This window comes from Athene noctua, chromosome 23 (assembly GCF_965140245.1).
Source record: "Athene noctua chromosome 23, bAthNoc1.hap1.1, whole genome shotgun sequence".
Classification (NCBI taxonomy): Eukaryota; Metazoa; Chordata; class Aves; order Strigiformes; family Strigidae; genus Athene; species Athene noctua.
In genome coordinates, this window is record NC_134059.1 from 8592178 (window position 1) to 8607949 (window position 15772).

Sequence of the window (15772 nt, forward strand, 5' to 3'; positions counted from 1 at the left end):
GGCGCCGCTCGTCCCGCCGCCGCCGAGCGGCCCGCGGCACGGGGGCGCGAGGGCTCCGCACCCCCCGGTGCCCGGAGCTGCCGAAAGGGCCGTTCCCGCCAAGGCCTTGCCCGGCCGCAGCCTCGCGGTGCCAGCTGTCTCCCGGGCGCGTGGCTCTCGCTCTGCTCCGGTGCGAGGGAGCGCGGCGCCGTCCGGCTCGGGGCGAGAGAGGGAAACGGGGAAGAGGCCGCAGAGGTGCGAGCCCGGCCCTACCACGGGAAGGCACCGCTCCTCGCGTCGCAGCTCTGGGCGTGCTCCGTGCGTGCCCTGAGCGTGTCCTGAGCGTGTCCCGTATGTGCCCTGTGTGCGCCCTGTGTGTGCCCTGTGCACGCTCCACGCGTGCCCTGTGCGTGCTCCGTGCGCGCTCTCTGTGCCGGCTCCCCGTGCGTGTCCTACACGTGCCCTGCGCGTGCCGGGGCGCTCCGAGGGCCAGGGGCGCTCCCCAAAACTCCAGGGACTCCAGCAAACTCACTGCCCCAGTTCCAGGCAGGACACGGCAGAGCAAAGAGCGAGTGGGTGGGAGGTTTCCGTGACGCACCCTTTGTGTGAGGCCTGCACCCGGTTCTGCTTCGACAGCCGGGCGAGTAACAGCTTACAGGGGCCATTTTGGATCAAAGCGCCGCGTGGCTTTGCCCGCACGGCCCCGGCGCTTGGCCCTGCCCGGGCCCTGCCGCCAGCCCCGGGGGGGATCCCGCCGGGACACGCGTCCCGTGGCCTCCGGGGAGACCCAGCGCCGCGGGGACGGACGAAGCCGTGTGACAGCCGGGCCCGTGTCCCTTCTCTGGCGCTGCCGCGCGGTGCCCGCGCGCGGGGGTTTGGGGAGATGCAGAAGGCGCGAGGGCAGAGCTCGGGCGGCAGCGAGGGGCTGGACGGGCCGGCCAGGAGCCGCCGGGCAGCGCTGCGGCTGCTGCTGCTGGTCAGCGTCTGGCAGAAAGTGGAAAGGAGTCCTTCCTCTTCTGTGCCACTGCATTTTTTGTCTCCTTTAAAAGACGGATTTAATATTAATCCCATTAGGAATTTTTTTCATGTGAGGAAAACAGGATATTGTTTCAGGATATTGGGCAACAAAGCTGTCCTTGAAAAGCGACTCTAAGCAGCCTTGCAGTCCTGCTACTGGCTGCATTTGCTGGGGACACTAATCGAGTTCAAAGTCGGGTTCAGCCAAACGATTTCTCTTCCAGAGTGTGAGAGAGGCCGCGGCAGAGCACTTCAAGTGAATACGCATGTCCTGCTTGATAAGAGAGGTAACAACACGGGTCCAAATCCAGGAATTACTGGCAATCTCTCGGGAAAGTCTGTTCTTCTTAGATATCCATCCTAGTTTCCTGACTAAGCTTTGGGAAAAGGTTTTCTGAACTTTTAGATTCATGTTTCACTTGAGCTGAGCTTCCAGGCTTTGAGCCATCACAGCAACCCCGTGCTAATGGATGGGGAAGAGAAGGAGCAGCGTCCTCGGGGAACGTGCAGGTCCTGCCTCCGTCGGATGATAAAGGCCCCACATTGTTCAGGGTGTGTTGATGTAGCGGCCTCTGTCATTATTTAGAAAATAATCTGTTTTAGGAATAAAGTGCCTGCTGATAAAATGTTCAAAGCGGCCCCTAACATCCTATAGAAAACCTTTGCAGTTGGGGTTGTCTTCACACTCACTCAGGTCAACCCTGACCCGCCCGGCTCCGCCCGCCGCCCGCTCACACACCTCCCGGGGACACAAACCATCCCTCGGCGGGGTCGTGTCTCCGCAAAGTGGCCCCAAGTGCCCCGGGCGCAGACACCAGTGACGGCCTCAGAGCTGTGTCTGCCGGCGGGAAGCGGAGCCCAGCGCGCTGGCTGCACCCAGCCCGTGTTACCCCCGGCAGCCGAGCTAATTCCGTACCAAAATCGGGCGTAGGGACGCGGTGTGACCATGAGCGCTGAGGCAAAGACGGGGACTCGGGCTGTGAGGGGACGAGGCCGGCACACAGAGGATGACCTCCCGTAGTCGCTCCCAGGAGCCCTGAGCGGAGGGTGACGGCCACCCCCCCGTGAGTACCGGGGGCCGGAGGCGCGTGGCGGTGGGCACGGTTGCCCCACTGCTGCTGGGTGGCAAGAGGGAACCGCGCTCCCTGCGGAGCTTTGCTCTGGGCCACGTCCAGCAGTGACGGTGCTCATCTTGGCTGCCAGGAGAAGGATGTTCCCCCTGGCAACCTTGTTTAGGGATAGGGGATCCTTGGCCGCGTGGAGACCACGTAGCAAATGCTGAGAGATGTCCCGCGTAGGCCGTGGTCCTCCCTTGGCCCTTGCGCTGTGCCCCTTCCCCATCTTCTGGGGCGAGCGCTCTCTGCCCTCTGCCTCCTTTCCGTGGGCCCCTCGTGCTGCGCCGTACACCAGCGTGTCACCTTTTCCCAAGGAGCTTATCTGGCAAAGAAATAGTATCTCTGTTCCTCCTCCCTTGGCGTCCCTGGAGCCGGAGGAAAGCGATGCTGTTCGATGTACTTTCCAATGCTAATTCGCTGCTCTGGGAGGACTCGGAGGGTCTCTGCTCGCTCATCAGGGAGTGTGGGAGCTGCCGCCCTTCCCTGCAGATTGCCATCCCATATGTTCCCCGTGCAGTGACTCGTTCCTTCCTCGTTTCCCGAGTGCTGGCCGCCTGACAAGCACATCTTGGCAGCGCCAGTCCCCCGCTCAGGGAAGCAGCCCACCCTGTGGGATCCATGGCAGGTGCTGCCGGCGCCTCCGCGCAGGCGGGGGACGGGGCTGACGTCTCCCCTGGCTGAGGGGTTCGCTCCCCTGCCCGGAGGCGAATCCCGCCCCAGGGAGCGCCTGCACCTCTGCAAGGGTGCAGACTGCCAGGGTGGGGCATCACCGGGTGCTGTAGGTGACACCAGGGCCCCGTCCTCAGGGTGATGCTGGTGGATGAACCCCCAACTGCAGCCCTGCCCCAGTCACCCAAACCAGTCTGACCAGCACGAGATCCTGTTCTGCTGCATACACCAGGCGCTGGGATCATCTTCCTCCCAAACTCCCTGGCAGCCCCAGGACCCCCGAGGGAAGAGGCAGGGGTGGGGGTCAGGCCGTGGCGGGGGGAGGGATGCTTCCCACCGCGTCCAGCTCTCCCGCGGGATCACTGGTGTCCCAGAACAGGCTGTTTTAATGACTCTATTCCTGTTCTTGGGGTGGGGAGGAAAAGGTGGGGGCTCTGAAAATAATTTAACCATACCCTGCACCAGATGACTTCGTGTGTCGATAACCCTGCCTCACCTGCATTTTCCTCTCCCTTGTATCCCTGCCCAGAGCCTGCTCTCACCCTGTTCCGCAGCCGGCCTTGGTGACCCCCAGCCCTCAGAGGCTGCTGGCGTTCATGGCCACGGCTCTTGATCCTCAGGCAGGCTGCAGAGCCTCTCCTTCTCCACGCGACGCATCTTTAGGATCAGTTTCTGCCCGGGCTGCTTCTGGGAGGATGGGACCTTCAGCGATCCCCGGGTGGGTCACCATGGGGCTGAGCTGGAGCACCAGGCTGCTCCCCGGCTCTGCTCCTGCTCAGCAGCACCAGCTCTTCCCTCGGGGTGCTGCACAAAGCCTGGCTCCTCTCTGGAGCACTTGCAATTTTTGGTCTCACATCATCTCGGGGGAGCTTGGGGCCCTCTCAGAGGTCTGAAAAGGAAGAGAGAGGGCTGCGGGCAGCCTGGGACCCAGGAGGACTGCAGGCAGCCTGCCTTCCTCCAGGCACGGGGCTCGCCCGCTGGCTCTGACGCCTGCGGAGATGCCCCTCGGCCCCCGGCCGCGCGGCTCCCGCTGCCCAGTCGCACCAGTTGCCCACCAGTTCCCGCTGCCTCCGGTGGCTGCCAGCCCTCAGCGCTCCCCAGCTGCGGGGATCCCCGCAGAGGCCCAGCGCACTCGGTGCTTCGGCACGTGAGTGTTGGGAGCCCGGGGGGCCGCGGGGCAGGCGGCAGGGCCGGCGCTTGCGGAGGAGGAGGGAAATGGAGGGCGAGCGCTGGCCGGGGTGAGCCCTGGACCTGGGAGCGAAACGCTGCGCTCCCAAACCCCGCCACGGCCTCAGCCGCTGTTGGGCCACTCCTGGCTGATAAGCGAGGCCGGGTGCTCTGTGCACCAGACGTCTTGCCTGGCACTTCCCTCCCGAGCCGTGACATGGCCGAGCGCTGCCACCGAGGCGTCACGGCTGCCCGAGTTCCCGGGGAGGCAGCGAGCGCCGAGCCAAGCGCCTGCCGAGAACAGACAAAACACAACCCCCAGTATTTGCTCTGAAACCTGCCCAGAATTGCTCTGGCCTCGATGAGACTGGAGGATTATTTTCCTTAAGTATTTTTAAACTTGGAGCCTGGCGAGTACCAGAGGGCTGGGATTTCCTGGCCTGAGTACACAGGTCGTGGGCGGCAAGGAGCCTGCTCCTGCTGCTCCACCTGGGAAGCCCTGGCTGCCCGCGCGGCTCTGCCAGGACGACGTCAGGAAGGGAAGGCAGGAGCTGCAGGGAGGAGGAAAGTGAGGGACGGGCTCGCTTTCTCCTGCGCCAGTAAGGGGGGTGGATGCAGAGCCCTCCAGTCAGCTCCCAGTGGATCAGACTGGGTGTCCAAGCAGGAGCACCACCGGAGCCGCGTTCGTGCCTGCGGAGGGAACGTGACCCTGCTGGTGGGGCTGCGGGGAGGTGGGGGGACGTTTGTCCGTGTGTCCGTGCCCTGGCAGCCCTGCCCAGGCGCCTGCAGAGCCTCTCGCCCCCCAGGACAGCAGCAGTGTGGGACCGTCCAGCCCTGCTCTCCCTCTCTTGGTGGACTCAATACCTGAAAGTGCCCCGAAATAACCCCCCAGAGCCCATCGGGTAACGAAAAGGGAGAGAAAAGTGGCACCTGTGTCACATGGTGCCAGCAACGGCCCAGCCAGAGCCGCCGCCTGCCCCTTGTGTGTGGCGCTGGTGCCCCGGCAGCGTCCCAGGTGCCGCCGCACCGAGAGGTGCCCCAGGGCACGGTGGTGCGGGCGCTGCTCCGCTCCGCGATTACGGGGCACGGGGGGAGCAGAGCGCGGCTCGGAGGAGCGTGGGGCAGCTCTAGTGCAGGTGGATTTTTAATGCCCTGCCATGCGCCCACAACCCCGCAGGCCCCGTGGAGGTGAGCGAGGGCAAAGGGAAGCGAGCGCGGAGCTCTGGGTGCTGGCGGTTTCTCCGAGGCTTAGCGCGTCGGTGCCGCCGTCTCGGCCTCGCCCCGGCCGGCAGCACCCGGCCCCGTGGTTTGCTCCCGTTCAGCGCCGGTGAGCACACGACCTATTGTGTGCACATGTAAATACACATTGGTGCTGCTTGTTCCAAAACCCCACTTGTTCCGTTCCCAGAGAGCCAGGACTGACAATGTCAGGAAGGCCTCCGTCCCCCGGCTTTGTGCGGCCGTGCCTGCTCGGAGGAAGGATCCCGGAGAGGAGCTCGGGGCCGCGCACGCCCCGACACGGGCCTGCTGCTGTCAGGGAGCAGCCCCCGGCCGCGGGCAGAGCGGGGCAGCCCGCGGGCTCGGCTCCCTCCCGGGGCCCAGCTCAGCGTCATTCCCGGCCCTGGGGAGGAGGGAGCAGGTTCCTTCGGAAGTGGGTCGGGTCCCTTCCCTGCACAAACACAGGCCTGACTCCGGCACCGCCAAAGCTGGGAGCTGGGGGCACTCCCGGCCCCGGCCCCGGCCTGGGGGACTTTGCCTTCCGCTGCGCGGAGCCGGGACCTTGAGCCGCAGCCAGGGTGGGAGCGGGCGGTGGGTGCCGCTTCCCTGGGAGGGGACCTGCTGCTCCCTCGGGGACCTGCCCGCTCCGGCCGCCGCTCGGCCGCCCCGTGCTCCTGCCTCCGCCCCGTCGGGATGCTCTGCCCGCCCTGTCCGCCCTGTCCGCCCTGTCCGCCCTGCCCGCTCTGCCCGCCCTGCCCACCCTGCCCACTCTGCCCGCCCTGTCCACCCTGCCCGCTCTGCCCGCCCTGCCCGCCCTGCCCGCCCTGCCCGCTCTGCCTGCTCTGCCCACCCTGCCCGCTCTGCCCGCTCTGCCTGCTCTGCCCACCCTGCCCGCTCTGCCCGCCCTGCCCGCTCTGCCCGCCCAGCCCGCTCTGCCCGCTCTGCCCGCCCTGCTCGCCCTGCCCGCTCTGCCCGCTCTGCCTGCCCTGCCCGCCCTGCCCGCTCTGCCTGCAGCCTCTCCCGCTCTGCAGGTCCCACTGCCCCACCTCCCCTCACCCCCAGCCCCTCACAAACACCCTCGCACAGGCCCATCTCCAGGAGATCGTGCCCTCTGGGGCAGTGAGCAGCAAGACAACTGTTGTGGGGGGGAAAAACATTTACAGACCCCACGTCCAGCCTTCTGAGTCCACATCACTGGGGTTAAGGTTTGGGTAAATACTGCAAAGCGTCCGTCAGAACTAGCTCTGGCTGGCAAATTCACTTCTGCTTTTTTCCTGTGCTTTTTGTGTTTGGTTTACACAAACTCTCGCAGCAGAGCTGTACAGGCAGGGGAATTTGCATAAAGCAATTTAAGGAGTCTGACGTGCAAGCCAGAACTGCTTCCTCACCGGGGCAGGTGCCCTGTGAAATGTCTTTTGACCTACCTACCCCCCGCCGCAGCACAACAGCCCGTGGCAGGAACGCCGGCACAGGCGCCGGGCGCGCGCACGCCGTCGCCAAAACCCCCGGAGGAAAATCCTTGGAGCAACCGAGTTGCCATCTAAACAAATCCCAGATCTTCTGTCAACAGAGAACCGGGCTGAATGTGCCCAATACGCTGCTCATTCGGAATTATCATCCCGGCTCTAATAATAGCTGATAAGCTAGTCTTTTGTGGGACAACAAGCATTTCTGTTATTCCCCAAGCCCAGCTTCGGGATGAATAAAGCCAGCTCTTGTTTTTAAGCTGGAGGTCACGCTCCATCTTAGGATAAAGGCGCTGCTACCCTGTCCCTGGTTTACAGGCTTAAGAGAACAAAACATATCGAGTGATACAAAGTGGGGGGAAATTAGAGTAGGAGCAGCTCAAGACAAGTCAAACACGCTGGCATTAAGCTCCCTTCACATGTGTGTTTAGCAGATAATTTGTTATCATCCCAGTCCAAAGTTAACCTGCCGCAAAGCTGCTGTGGGAGAGTTGGCTGCATCTGCACTGTTTCAGATTTCAATGTTTCGGCCGGGCGCAAACACAAAAACAAACCAAAAAATTGCTATAAAACCTTGGTCCTGATTAAACCTGTTGCTGCCAGGTACAAATACTTATTTTCTGGGTGGAAGCCCATTGGGGCAGCAGCACCAAATATCACAAATCCCGGCAAAACACAGACTGTGTGCCCAGTGCCTCGGCTCGGGGGGGCCGGGTGACGCTGCCCTGTGGTTTCCACTTCCCCGTCTCCAACCGGAGGCAGGAGGGAGGAGGATCCTGAGGTTTCCTACCGCCCTCGGGTCCCGCAGCGCTGCCGAGCCCCCGTGTGCCCCCGCGCAGGGGCTGCGGCCGTGGCAGGAAGCTGCGGTCACCCCTGTTTTTCTGCCCGAGCTCATCCGCTATTCTCACACGCCTCGGGGGCGTGCGCGGTATTTTCACGGCCTCAGAGGCGGGATTTGCCTCCCTTATGCCTCCGAAAAGCAGCCGACTGCGTTGTGCGGAGCCGAGGGGGAGGCGCATGCTCTGGGCTCTCAGGAGACATTTGCCACAGGGCCAGCAGCAGCTACGGGCCCCGCGTCCAGGCCCCACGCGGCATCTCTCTGCCACCGCGGGATGCCCGGGCTGTGCTCCCCGGGACGCTCAGCTCTCCCGGGATGGGCCCCCTCCCTCTCCGGGTCTGGGCTCTGCCCAAACCAGCCCGCACTGGCACCAGGTGGGCAGGCGGCTCCGGGGAGCCCGCCCCGGAGGTGAGACCCCAGCCCCGGTGCTGCCGGGGCAGGATCGGCCACGCCGCCGCTTGCCAAGGCCCCTCACGGCCCCGGGGGGTCTGTGCCAGCCGGGGTGCCACGTCCCAGCCTCCTGCGTGCCTCCGACAGCCCCAGTGGCACCAGCCACCCCCTCTAACTGACCCCCCCACCCCGTCCGGTCTCAGGCCAAGCTGCAGCAAAGGGACGTCCCGGGCGGGTCCTCACGTGTCACCAGGCACGGGCACGCCAGGGCCGCGCGTGCACGTGGCTGGGTAATGCAGTAACAAGATTACCCTGGGACACGATGGCTGTGAAATAATCCACGGTATCATTCAGTAAATCCTGGGATCCAATTACCCTTCCACACGACACCCCTTCCCAGGCGCGGGGAGGCCGGGGGGCCGCAGCCCTGTGCCCTGCCCCTCCGGCAGCCTCTCGCTCGGCTCCTCCGCTCCCCTGCACCTCTCTGCCTTGGTGTCATTTAAGATTAGCGAAGTTTGCGTTACCCTGCGGGAGCCCCGACCCTCTGCCAGACTCTGTTGTGTTTTCTCGCCCGGCTGCGCACTCCCCAGCACCGCGCTGACCTCCCTGCCCAGCAGCCTCGCGCTCCCTCGCCGCCCCGGCAGCACCAGTCCCGGCCGAGCTGGTGTTTGGCGGCCTGGGGCTGCGATGCCAGCCAGGCCGGGACGGGGAGGGAGCCAGCCCGGCCGGGCGGGATCTCCGCGGGATGCGGGAGAGGCGAGAAACATCACCCCGTTGAACCCGGCCATGTGGAGAGCGCCAGCACGCACCCGGCCTCCTCCCACGGCAGCACAGTTGTTTGCAAACAGCTTTCCAGGGCATTTTCCTCGTCCCAGCAGCTGCTCCCTGCAGCCAGCGTATCCCCTTCTGTGAGAATAAAGCCCGGGGCACAGGTACGGCAGCACTGCCGGCCCCGGAGCGGTGCCAGGGCACGCACGATGCCCTGCGGCCGGTTCGGCGCACTCCGCTGCCGTCACTGCGCTGCTCCTGGCCCTGGCAGGTGCTCAGACACCAGCACTGCTGCCAAACCAGGCAGGGAGTGTGGCCAGCTGCAAATTTCGGCTTCGTTTTTGGAGCCCTTGAATCGCTGGCCAGCTTCCAGGTTTGTTATTTGTTAGTCTAAGTATTTTTTTCCCAAGTGAATTTCAAGCTGGCGAGAGGAGCCGAGCAGAGGAAACTTGGCGGGGGGCCCTCGGCATCCTCAGCACCGGTGGAGCGGGGGCGAGGGCAGGATGCTGTGGCGTGGTCCGCCCTGCCCGGGAGACCCCAGGCAGCAGGACAGCGGGCTCTCACAGCAGAAAACCTCCAATCTCACCTCAGCTGCCGAGGGAACGCAGCCGAAACTCCCACTCAGGGGGCAGAGCTCATGGACCAGCTTGTCTGGAGCCTGGTCTGCACCTCTGCGGATCCCTGACGGGCCTCGGGGAGGCTCCGTGTCCTGGCGTGGAGCTCCGGGGCGAGCAGGGCATCGGTAACACCCATTTCCATCTGAAAACCCCCGGGGTCCCACCTGAGCCAGGGCTGAGGCCGTGCTGAGGTCGATGCTGGAGCCCGGGAAGGCGCAGCCTGGCCCTGCCCCCGGCCCAACGCTGCCCGCCGCGCTCCGCACCGGGGCTGCTCTGCAGCTGCGCTTTGGGCTCGGCCCGTTCGCACTTGCTGAGCCCAGGGGTGCAGGCAGCTCCCCCGGAAGGTACCCGGCCCCCGCGCCCCGCCGTGCAGCCGCGGAGGCACGGGCAGAGCTGGGGGGACTCGCGCTCGCCAGGGTGACCCTGGGAGCCGGCAGATGCCACCGTGGTGCCTGGGAGCTGCCCCGGCCTCCCAGCCTGTGCCGGCAGAGCCCGCAGGGATCAGGAAACAAAATGGAACGGGGGCAGTTTGCAGGGGCAGAAATTGCTTTTCCACCTTGGAAACGTGAGCTTCAAATCCATTTCCCTGCAGTGAAGGGAAACAAAAGCGCTGGGAGGGAAGGGCTGGGTGGGTGCCTCGAGGTCAGGGAGCCGCGGGGCAGGGAGCTGTGGGGCAGGGAGCCGTGGGGCAGGGATGGGCCATGGCTGGGGGGCAAGTGCCAGCAAGAGGGAGCCCGCTGGGCTCTGGCAAGAGCAGGGCACAGGCGCCTGGAGCGTGTCCCGCCGTCCCCCCCGCACTTCCCCAGCTCCCCGCCGCTTTCCCTGCCATTGTTCGGCAGCCCCAGGGGTGAGACCCGGTGCGGAGACCGGCTGCCCTTCCTCCCGGCCTCCCGCCGGCCCTTCCGCCCCGCCGCCCTGCAGGCGATGCCCCCCCAGCTCCCGGGGGCGCGGGGCCGGGCCGCCCTCCCCTCCTGCACCAGGAACACGGGGTGGCAGCGACCAGCACCCCCCAGGAGCCAGCCCAGGGCCAGGAACGGGGCCAGATCCGGCCCCGCACGGCCGGGGCTGCTCCCAGGGCCATCCCCTGCCCCACCGGCCTCTCTGGACGGACAAAGCCTCCAGGATCCCGTCCGCAGGCGAAGCCATTTCTGTCCCATTGCTCCACTCCCCTGGCGCTAACGTGGCGGATTTCGCGTGGACACCCTTCCGCGGCCTTGTCCGAGCGTCATCCCTGCGGCTCAGCGGCTGCCGCTCGCCGGCGCGGCTCTGGACAGGCCAACCCAGCCCTCGGCGGGGCAGCGGCAGGGACGTCCCGCCCCAGGGGGCTGCAGCTCCCTCCCAGGGGCCAGTCCAGACCCCTGGAGGTGAGTCCCTGCGCAGGGACCCCACTAACGCTCCGGCCAGAGCTCGCGGGCCGGGCGGCCTCACACACAGCACGGGCACCGGGCAGGGGCTCGCGGGAGCCCCCGGTGCCCCGGCTCCGAGTCCCAGACCAGCCTGAAGGATTAAGGAGCTCGTCTCAGCGTTTGCTGTAGGCAGAGCCCTCACCGCAGACCAGGGGGCTCGTGCTCCGGGGCTTTGCTCAGATCACTGTCTGATATGAGAATGAGCTCTCCTGGTGAGGTGCAATTTGGAGAACTTGAATGGGGGCTCCAAAACTGGTTGCAAAGAAAGGGATTAAGATCAGTATTTGTCCCTTTTTTTTTAACTTTTTCCTTCCTGATGGAGCAAAAACATTCCTGTTTATTGCTATAAACCCTTTGGGGCTGTATGATAAACTCCTAGCGGGAATTACTGTCTCAAGAGATCAGAGATCCCGAGAACATCCCCTTGCCAAATTTACAGTTACGGTTAGCTCTGATCAGCCTTGTTTATCTCTCCCTGCGGTGGTATTTGGGAAACCAGCACAGGTCAAACCCGGGACAGTTTCCTCATTGTTACCAGATACCTGGAATCTCCCTTTGGCCCACATCGAATCCCTCACGGCGTGGGCGCCTTCCTCACACCTTCTCTGAGAGCCTGGCTCGGGGCTCCTCATGCCTGGGCCCGGGAGCAAACGTGCTGCTCCTGCTCAAACACCCCTGCGGGGAAAGGGCCTACACCCGCAGCCCCAACACCCACAGCCCCAAAACCCGCAGCCCCGGCACCCACAGCCCTGGCGCCTACAGCCCTGGCACCCACAGCCCCGGCACCTACAGCCCCGGCACCCACAGCCCTGGCACCTACAGCCCTGGCACCTACAGCCCCGGCACCTACAGCCCTGGCAATCACAGCCCCGGCACGCACAGCCCTGGCACCTACAGCCCCGGCACCTACAGCCCTGGCAATCACAGCCCTGGCACCTACAGCCCTGGCACCCACAGCCCCGGCACCTACAGCCCTGGCACCTACAGCCCCGGCACCCACAGCCCTGGCACCTACAGCCCCGGCACCTACAGCCCCGGTACCCACAGCCCCGGCACCCGCAGCCACTCAGCCCCTGCCTGCTCCCGAGAGCAGGGACGGCTGCGAGCCTGTGTGCTCACACCCTCTCCGCTGTATATTCTTCCTAAGAAAATAAAGCATCACTGTCCTATTAATTATGTGAGTTCTGGAGCAATATTTTTCCCAGAGTCACCTACTGGTTCACATATTCGTTTTCCAGGCAGCTTAGCCAGTAGCCTGGCAACACGGTGACCTTATGCTCTGCTCAGCTTTGAGCGTTTTATTAGCCACACTGGACTCTCTCCACCGCTCCATATTGCGGAGCCCCTCATTAGTACAATTAATAAGCCGCTTCTGTCAATTCAATCAAATGCCAGGCTCGACAGCGGGAGAAAGCTTTGGCAGATCAAGTAGGGGAGATTCTGGGTAGCACTGGGAAATTGCAGGAAACCTTTCATCTCCCCCAAGGAGCCGAACAAGAATGGAACTGTGGGATTGGGATTCTCTCAGGTCATGTTTATTTATCGCCGGCTCGTTAGTATAATAAATCAGGTCCCCTGTCACTTTGAATGAAGTCATAGGTTTGCTGGAAGGAACTTGGCAGAACACCTTGATATTATTAGTGATGGTGCGGACAAAGCCCCATGAGAGGCGCTGGCCTGGCCGGGGTGTGCAGGCACCCTCACGCGCACCCGCTCGTCCCCGCGCCCCGGCCCCGGCCCGGGCTGCTCTCGGGACACGCGGTGAGCGCGGCCTGTCCCGGGTACCAATGCCCAGGGAGAGGGGGGCTGCTCCCCGCTCCCGCCGCCTGCGCCAGGAGACACGCAGGGTGGGGGACGTCCCTGTGCCGGCCCCGCTCTGCTCCTGCCCGCGCGGTGCCGGGACGCGGCGGGGGCAGCGCAGAGCACGGGGCAGGCAGCGCGGGCGCCGGTCACGTGGATCGGGCACGTGTGACGGCGCTTTGCCGTTCACACCTCTCCGCGTCCTGCCAGACTTTGCCCCGGCTCTGACGTCGCCGTGCTCTTTGGATCCCGCGGCGGCTCCGGCAGCTCCCGCGGCCGCGGGCCGGAGGTGCTGGGCAGGACGCGGTGCAGCCGGGGAAGGGCCGGTGCTCGCGCGGCTGCGAGGGCCCTTGGAGGCTCTGCAGAGCCCTTGGCGTGACACGTCCCCTGAGCCGGGCTCCCCGGCCGGGCGAGTGCCGCCGTGGTCCGCCGAGGTGTTGGGGAGGTCACAGTCTCCTTGCCCAGATCCGGCGCTTTTGGGCACCAGATGAGGAAGAGCTGTGGCTGCTCTCTCGTAGTCTGAGTGCCCCAGATAGAGCAACATCACAGGTGTATGTACCAAAACCATTCCTAAAATAAACTTCCCCGGGAAATCCTTTGATCTGGTCTGGTGATAAAAATGTAAATCTGAATAAAGTCAGATTTTTTAAAAGATTAATTTCCATTTAGTTTAAATATAGCTTATAGGTTATAAAATAGCAGATCCATTTTATTGTTCAATTTATCAAAGTATTTGGTCTCCACGCTGACATAAATATTAAACTGTCCCTAATTTATTGCTCGTAGACCCAGTTTAGGGAGACAGTTAACTCTTGATTTCATAGTGTCTGAGCTGGGCCTGCACCGCTGTTGGAATGCAGGGTCACCCCACTCGGCCACAGGAGCCTTCCCCAGGCCAGCCTGTCCCCACCCCGGTCCCCAGCCCTATTGCCATCCCCTGCCCAGTCCCACCAGTAGCGGCCTGGGAACGCCCGGGGCCCTGCTCCCGCTCATTAGCTCTCTTGGCTCCAGCTGACCCATAAATGTCGAAGGAACAAACAAACTGCCGGGGGGGAGGGAGAGGAAGGGCTGTAGGTGTTGGCCGCCCTCTGCCCAGCGGCCCCAGCTGAGGATCCTATTGTGTTGCTGCGATTTCCCGGGAAAAAGCCCTGGAGATCGGTTGATGCGTTCCTGGGAAGCGCCTGGTGACACGGAGGGAGGGTGTGGGCATGGGGCGGGGGCAGCCCGAAGGCTCCGGGGGTGTTGGGGGTTTTGCTGCTGCCGTTGCTCTCTGCAGCGTTTGACACCCCGAGAGACTCGGCTGCAGAGCCGCAGCGCCGGTCTCCTGCCTGCGCGGACGCGCTGGACGCGGCGCCGGAGCCGTGGGAGCGCCGGGGCTTGGCTCCGGCTCCGGCAGAACAACGGGTGTGTGCGAGGACGAGGACGTGCGGGCGCTGCACGTGGCGGGGGCACGCGCACGAGCACGGCGGCTCCTGGGCCGCCGCACGTCAGCACCCGCGGGATGAGTTCCTGCAGCCACCGAACCAAACGGGGGGGGACCGTGGTCGGGGGGGGGTCTCCGTGCGTGCTCCGAGCCGGGCCCCTGGCTCCTGGTCTCTGGACTTCGCCACCCCCCGAGGGGCCGTTTGCAGGCGGGGTGCCCGCCGGAGGTCGGGGCCGGCTCCCGGGGCCGGTGCGTGGCAGCCTGCTGCACCCCGGGGGGGCTCGGCGCGGCAGCGTGCCCCCGGCCCCCAGCTCGCCCCTTCCCGCCGGCCCTGGGCACGGCTGAGGGCTCTCCGGATTTTCCTCGAATTTCTTCAGTTAGTTTGGAAGGTTCTTTGGCTGAGCAATTCCATTTTTACTTCCACATGATATTAATCACTGATATTGTTTTATCATCAGCTTTCCCTCTGTTGGGGTCCCAGTTATGTTCCTGGGGGGGCATAAAACGCGCTGACCCATCCCTTGCATTCACCCTCCCATTCGGTGCTTCATCTGCGGAGCAGTCCCCCGAGCACCCCGGCCTGAATAAATACAGTCTCTCTGCTGACGTGTTACGCTCGGGTTACTGCGCACCGGGCACGGATCCGCTTTTTGGATAACAGGGGGGTCAGGGTCACCCACTTGCATCCCACCCCTCGGCGCCGGGATGGTGCAGCACCCCGAGAACGGGCTGGAGGAGCCGGGGCCCCAGAGACCCCCCGGAGCCCCGCCAGGCCCCAGCCCCTGGCACAGCCACACGCCGGCAGCGGGGAGGGGCTGTGGGGTCCCTCCCTGCCCGGTGCCAGGCCTCTCCAAGGCCGCCCAAGCAAACCACTTGCATCCTTTGCAAAGTCTGGCCTGAGTAAAGCTCCGCCTGAGCACCCGCGGACCCCGCGGGGCAGCACGGCAGGGTCTGGGGACACGACGCTCTCGCTCTGCTGCGCCGCGGGGGGACGCCGCTGCATCCGCCCCCCTGGAAGGCCAGAAACTGCCCCCTCCCTCCTTATCTCCCTTTACCAGCGGGGGTCTTGGCATCTCCTTAGCCCCCGTTTCCTCTCCCAACGGCTGTTGACACAGCAGCCGCAGGAGAACAATGGGGCCAAGGGCAGCAGAGCAAGAGCCGGCCTTCCTCTGGCCGCCCGCTCACCTTCCCGGGCACAGCCGGGGCTCCCAGGCCCGGGGACCCGCAGCGCGGCCAAGGGGGTGGCGGCACCGGGGCGAAGCCGGGGCCGGCCGAGGCGCAGGGGAGCCTCAGCCGGGGTATCCTGGTGCTGCCCCGTCCCAGCGGCGCAGCGTGCGGCATCCCCCAGCTCTGGCAGGAGCCGTCCCGGTGCGGGGGGACGCAGAGGAGACCCCGGCACAGGAGAGCAGGGGCTGGGGGGGCGATGGAGAAGGGGCTGGCCAGGAGCCGGGGCAGAGCGGGGTTTTCTGGTGAGTTATCGGCCGGGCTGACACCTCTGCCTCCCACCTGCCTGGCTGGCAAGAAGGTTGATATTAAATAAAGGGTCAGGCGGTGCCTGTCGAGGCCGGCGGGTTTATCACCTCCCCCCCGGTTTTCCAGGCTGCGAGGAGCAGGGGCTGAGCTCGCCCTTCTCTGGAGGGAGCACCGGTGGGGAGAGCCCCGGGTGCTCCCGAGGAGCGGCCGGTGGTGCGCAGAGCCCGGCCAAGCTCAGAGTCCCGCTCCCACCGCACCGCCGCTCCCGAGGGCTGCGGGGCTGGGAGCCGGCACCCCTCGGCACCCCCCAGTACACCCCAGCACCCCTCGGCACCCCCCGGTACCTCCGGGCGCTCCCCGGCACCCCCAGCCCGCAGCAGCCGGGAGTTTCGCAGCCCCCCGGGACCACCCGGGCCTCTCCACCGG